The sequence below is a fragment of the Ctenopharyngodon idella genome, chromosome 17 (assembly GCF_019924925.1).
Source record: "Ctenopharyngodon idella isolate HZGC_01 chromosome 17, HZGC01, whole genome shotgun sequence".
NCBI lineage: Eukaryota > Metazoa > Chordata > Actinopteri > Cypriniformes > Xenocyprididae > Ctenopharyngodon > Ctenopharyngodon idella.
Genome location: NC_067236.1, coordinates 6,830,161 through 6,836,242, shown reverse-complemented (window position 1 = coordinate 6,836,242; position 6,082 = coordinate 6,830,161). Strand labels below are relative to the sequence as shown.

The window sequence follows — 6,082 nt, the reverse complement described above, 5'->3', positions numbered from 1 at the left end:
GAGACAGCTGTAGTTGTGCTTGAAAACATTTCGCTTCTCTCTGTCACATTTTCACACATACAAGTATCATACACACCTGTACTGCACTGCTTCCTGATATAATAATATATTCATTCAACAAAACGTTTTTTGTGTGTGGTTCTGCATTTCCATGTCTGTAATGCTTCACATTTTGGGAAGGACAAGAACAGGACTGTTATTAATTCAGTATTTGAGATGACTTTTATGGCTCCCGCAGCTATAAAATGATAACTGAGGGCTGAAATAAAATGATTTAAGCTCTTCTAAATCTGTACATCTGTGAGAACCATGACTGCATATGCATGACCCCATTACCTCCTGCACTGTCCTCTCATCCTTTGTGTGGACTGGTTAATTTGGCCCAATTCCACTTCACCAGGAAATAATGACTACCTCTTGTTATGGTCTGACCCAAAGGCCGTTTAATTAAAGTTCAAGTATGTCATTTTTGCAGCACTAGCACTACTAAATGAACAATAATGTTTTCAAACAAGTTTCCTTGTGAGGGGCTGGCCAGCTATCCAGTGTATTTCCCTGCCTTTGGCCTGAGATGCAGGGATAAGCTCCAACGTTCCTGTGACCATACATGGGAGAAAGCGATATAGAGAATGGATGAAAACCATTTCCACTCACCCCATTTGCCATTGATTTTGCCAGCTGATAGTTTCGCCTCAAACTCGCACAAGTGGATAAGTAAATGTTTCTATCGGGATGCTAAAAACGTGTAGAAAATACCATAGAACCACAGTGTTGTTTAAATGTTTGGGCTGTAAACCTATTATGCCCCTTTTACAAGATGGAATATAAGTCTCTTGTGTCCCCAGAATGTGTGTGTCTGTGAAGTTTCAGCTAAAAATACTCCACAGATAATTTATTATAGCTTGTCAAATGCCCCTATATGGGTGTGAGCGAAAACATGCCGTTTTTGTGTGTGTCCCTTTAAATGCAAATGAGCTGCTGTCCGCATTCCAAAGAGGGTGGAGTTCGCGCTTTGGTTGCTCATCAACAACAAAGCTGGAGAATCTCACATGCAGCCAAAGTGACGATTGTCAGTAGCGTTGTTCAGCCTTAAAGCTGCCTTTCCACTGCACACGACAAACGACAGCCTTTGGACCGGAAGTCATTCATTTCCAATGGAGGGTAGTACGGGGGCTGCGTGGAGTTCCGATCATATGCGAATGCGGAAATTTCGGATCCGATTTGAACTTCTGCGGCTAGACTGTATGAGACCGGCCGACCGGATATGATGTATTCTAATCAAAACTATGAGCGCAAAGTTAGAATTACCAATATTTTAACACTTTAACGTTATTCTGTAAACACTATTTCTGTAAAATGGCGGTTATTAATAATTATGTCAGAAAAAAAAAAGATTTATAATTATAATTCTGACAAATAGTGTTTACAGAATAATGTTAAAGTATTGGTAATTCTAACTTAGCGCTCATAGTTTTGATTAGAATACATCATATCCGGTCGGCCGGTCGCATACGGTCTAGCCGCAGAAGTTCAAATATTTCAACGCATCCGAAGCTCAAATCGGATCCGAAATTTCCGCATTCGCATATGATCGGAACTCCACGCAGCCCCCGTACTACTCTCCCTTGGAAAAGAATGACTTCCGGTCCAACGGCTGTCGTTTGTCGTGCGCAGTGGAAAGTTGGCTTCAGGAAGAAGTTACTACTTTGTTTCTGAACGGTTAGTGGATAAATTTATGTAGTTGCTGTGGAGTTGATTCAACTCATTAACTAGCATGTGCCGTCATGTTAATCTTTTGTGCAAAACCCTAGCATACCTGTTTGCCAAACAGAGCCATACACACCAGGCTAATGTTTATGATTGCTGCCAAATGCTGTGAATGGTCTATTTTTTTTTTTCTTCAAAATATTGCTCGGGCAGAAATGCTCCTTTTTTAGCAGTCGAGCTTGCTAGGGTCAACTTGCAGGCTATCCAAACTAACGAGACTCTAAATAGTTTCCTGTGCTTGTCTGTGCAGCCAACAACAGAACAGTTAGCATGCTTTGCTTGAACTTTTGCCACGGCCTTAGACTTGTACACGCCAGAGCCGTTGACAAACAAAATGACGGCGCCGTGAGTGGAAACTTGCAGATTAAGGGGTAGTAATATTATAATAAGATCCCCTTCCTACCTCACAAGGGGAGCGAAATCTGAGCAGCTCGTTTTTTCACATGCTTGCAGAGAAAGGATTGCCTAAACAAAGTTACTGGGTTGTCCTTTTTCACGTTTTCCGGGTTGGTAGATGCACCGGGGACCCTATTATAGCACTTAAACACGGAAAAAGTCAGATTTTCTCATAAAGAAAATGGACATGTCAGCTTTAATTTTTTTCAAGATTACTGTATTAATACATATTGCCTGTAAGATAGATATATAGATTTATACAATAAACATATTAAATTATATTTAAATATAATATAGAGCATTATATTTCATACCATGTCTTCCTTAAATTGTTTTCATTCGTTGAATAAACAAAGAAAGAAAATCTTTACTCGCTAATGTGCGTGTGTGTGTGTGGGAGACTCTCTGATCTTGTGTTGCAGTTGTATTGATGAGCGTATTGATGGCTACAGGAAGAGTCGTTTCTCCGCCCTGTCCCCTCATCCCATCCTTATCTTTCCACTGCGAGAGAAAATCACAACAGAACAAGATTTATTTCAACTCAGTTAAGTACTTAAGAATTTAAAGTGAGTCTGCAATGCCCTCCCAAGGAAATGCTGCAACACGAGTGGGTGAAAATCCATTTTTTACCTTCAAAATACTGTAATTACATTCAATAATTAATGTGAGGGCCATTTCATGAGAGAGGAACCTGCAAGAATTTGGTGGTGATGAAAGCACAATCAAACATTCACCAGGCAAGTGTAAAGACATCAGGACTATAAATTATTTAAATGCACTCAAATTGAAATATCAGTGTTGGCCTAGTCACAGTTGACATGTTTGTTTATGCAGGAGGAGTGCAGCACAAAAGATGTTTAGGAACACTGCAGTTGAAGGTGACAGAACTGTATTTATTACACTTTGCTCTTTCCTTTTTAACTTTAATTGAGTAGCCTGTCATGTTAGAGTTAGAGAGGCATGATATTTTGGAACCATTTGGGTTATCAGAATTAAAATAATGTATTTTAATTGATTTTATTGGATTGCAGAGTGAAATATCTAATGGTTATTGTAATTACACTCACCCCTGGTTTCACAGACAAGGCTTAAGCTAGTCCTAGACTAAAATGCATACTTGAGCTGTTTTGACTGAAAGTAACTTGTACTGCCATATCTTAAAATATGTCAGTGTCATTGTTTTGTCTCAAGATGCACCAGTAATGTGTTTTTCTAGTGAACGTTTATAAAAGATACTTAAATGCCCTAATTGAACTAAGACCTAATCTTGTCTTAGGCTAAGCCCTGTCTGTGAAACTGGGCCTCAGTGTGCTTAAGTTCCAAAGCATGCCAACCACGGGGATGACCAAAGACACGGTGGCTCAGCCAACTGAAGGAAGACATGAAGATCATCAGCGCTGCCCTGGAGAACGCTCGCGACCATGCCAAATGGAGAAAGCTTTGCGAAAAGGCAGACCCTGCGGACGAGCGGGACTAACACTAGGGTGAAGAACTGTAATTATACTCATGTAAAGTTAATCTTAAAAGACACTAATAATTTAATAACACTGCTAAATGAAATCTTTAACAAATCTCAAAATTAATATTAATTTCATGCTGTAATAATGTTACATTATAATTCATTTGTAGCATGCATTTATTTATTTATTTTAGAGTAATATTAAATTTATTTTGACCAAGTAGAATAGAATTTTAATTTTTCACATCTGCCATTTATCGGTTCTATTCTGTTTTTTGTTTTTTTAATTGGTTTGCTTTGGATATGTTGCCAGTATTAAATATTTAATTTTTCATGCTCATTTCACTATTTTTACATTTTAGATAACCTTTGCTATCATCTAAAATAAAGTTATTCTTAAAGCTGCAGTCCATAAGTTTTGCCTCTTTGACGCCATCTCTGTTTGAAACCTGCAATTGCAGTTATTTGCGGAATTATCATCTTTACGTGGGTTCTGCCTTGGCACAGCTTCTCAGCGTGGATAAATCTAATGTTTTGAGGAGTATCGTGGGTTGTCAGTCAACGCACTGGTGTGGATATTCACTGTATATCCGAATCACAGATTCTACATCTTGGAAGTATGACCAAAATAAGAATTTTCTATTTTCACCGTCATCTGAACAAGTAAGTAACATGTCCCCCACTTTTGTTCTGACCAACTGAGAAAAAGAAACATTACAATAAATCGCTCTACCAATGGTGATTAAATCTAATGATCGCTTAGCTTGAATCAACACCAAACTGTGTAAATTATAATTATTCAGCATTGCGTGACTACATGCATTTAGTGTGTATTAGCATTACCTGTCGATTGCAATTTCTGTACAGTCTAATCGTTTGGACCTTTCTGGATTACAATCTGCCATCAGAACAAGTTTATTTATTCCAGCTGCTGTGAGAAAAGGCTGTAAATGATCCGCCACCTGCAGCATCCTCACCATAGACTGTATGCGATCCTCACACGTGATATAGCCTACTAGCTGGGACTCCTTCTTTATGTATACAGACGTGATGTAAGGATGGCGGCACGCTTGTATTTACACATGTATGTACGCTTGGAAACCCAACAGTACCGCTCAAATTAGAAAACATTATTACAAGCTTACTGTTGTGAATCGGGCTAAGGTATGTAGATAGTTTTGAACACTGGTTTTGATTTGGATTATTTTTAAGCAAAAAAGTTACTGACTGCTGTTTTAAAATACACTAATAATATAATGACACCATTTAATGTAATCTTTATCAAATCTCTGAATTAAAAGGTATTTTTAAATGTATATACACAAAATGGTATAGAATTTTTAAATCTGCCATTTATCAGCTAACAACCAAACATAATATTGGTACATCCCTAGCTGGAGTCATGAGTAAAGGGTCCAAGGAAACACAGAGGCACTAACAGTTCTGTGAGGTATTTATGTTCCCCACCAGGGATTCCAATCAGCAACATTCTAGTTATGGAGCAGGAACCATTCCAGCTCACCTTCAGCCTTCCTCCATTAAGCTAGAACAGATTAAACCTCCTCTCAATTCAAAAGGACATATACTGCTCCACATTTCTAATGCTGCATGTACCCCTTCCAAGTCTCTGCGGAGAAACAACCTTCTAGTACTGCAGAAAGCTATCTCACCCTGGCTAAATGGCGAGACTCAATAAATAGCTCCTGCAGACAATTGGCCACACCCTCTGCAGGCTAACCTTATATTCGGTGGGTGGGGGCATAAAGATTACTGTCTGACAGATACTGTGAAAGCTTTAGTGGAGAGAGCTCTTCACAAACACTTAACTCTCATTCCACATTTTCAGTTCAGCATAAAAAGATGGGGAGGACAGTTGAGCAGCATAGTTCATTTTTTGATCTGCATGCCCTCAGAAATCAATCACTGCTTTGAATCTTATTGAATTAAATGTACACTTATTTTTTCATATATATATATATTATACACACACACACACACACACACACACTGATCAGGCATAACATTATGACCACTGACAGGTGAAGTGAATAACAGATTATCTCTTCATCACAGCACCTGTTAGTGGGTGGGATATATTAGACAGCAAGTGAACATTTTGTCCTTAAAGTTGATGTGTTAGAAGCAGGAAAAATGGGCAAGTGTAAAGATTTGAGTGAGTTTGACAAGGGCCAAATTGTGATGGCTAGACGACTGGGTCAGAGCATCTCCAAAACTGCAGCTCTTGTGGGGTGTTTCCGGTCTGCAGTGGTCAGTATCTATTAAAAGTGGTCCAAGGAAGGAACGGTGGTAAACCCGGCGACAGGGTCATGGGTGGCCTAGGCTCATTGATGCACGTGGGGAGCGAAGGCTCAAATTGCTCAAGAAGTTAATGCTGGTTCTGATAGAAAGGTGTCAGAATACACAGTGCATCGCAGTTTGTTGCGTATGGGGCTGCATAGC

General features: G+C 39.1%; 2 long non-coding RNA genes across 2 annotated transcripts; both read left to right on the top strand.

The window, feature by feature from the left end:
• Nucleotides 1–1,524: 1,524 nt before the first annotated feature.
• LOC127498698 (uncharacterized) lies at nt 1,525–2,650 on the top strand. The gene is made up of 2 exons (XR_007925948.1): nt 1,525–1,719; nt 2,586–2,650. It is a non-coding gene; the product is annotated as an uncharacterized LOC127498698 (long non-coding RNA).
• A 344-nt stretch (nt 2,651–2,994) lies between these two features.
• LOC127498699 (uncharacterized) lies at nt 2,995–4,029 on the top strand. The gene is made up of 2 exons (XR_007925949.1): nt 2,995–3,041; nt 3,440–4,029. It is a non-coding gene; the product is annotated as an uncharacterized LOC127498699 (long non-coding RNA).
• Nucleotides 4,030–6,082: the final 2,053 nt, after the last annotated feature.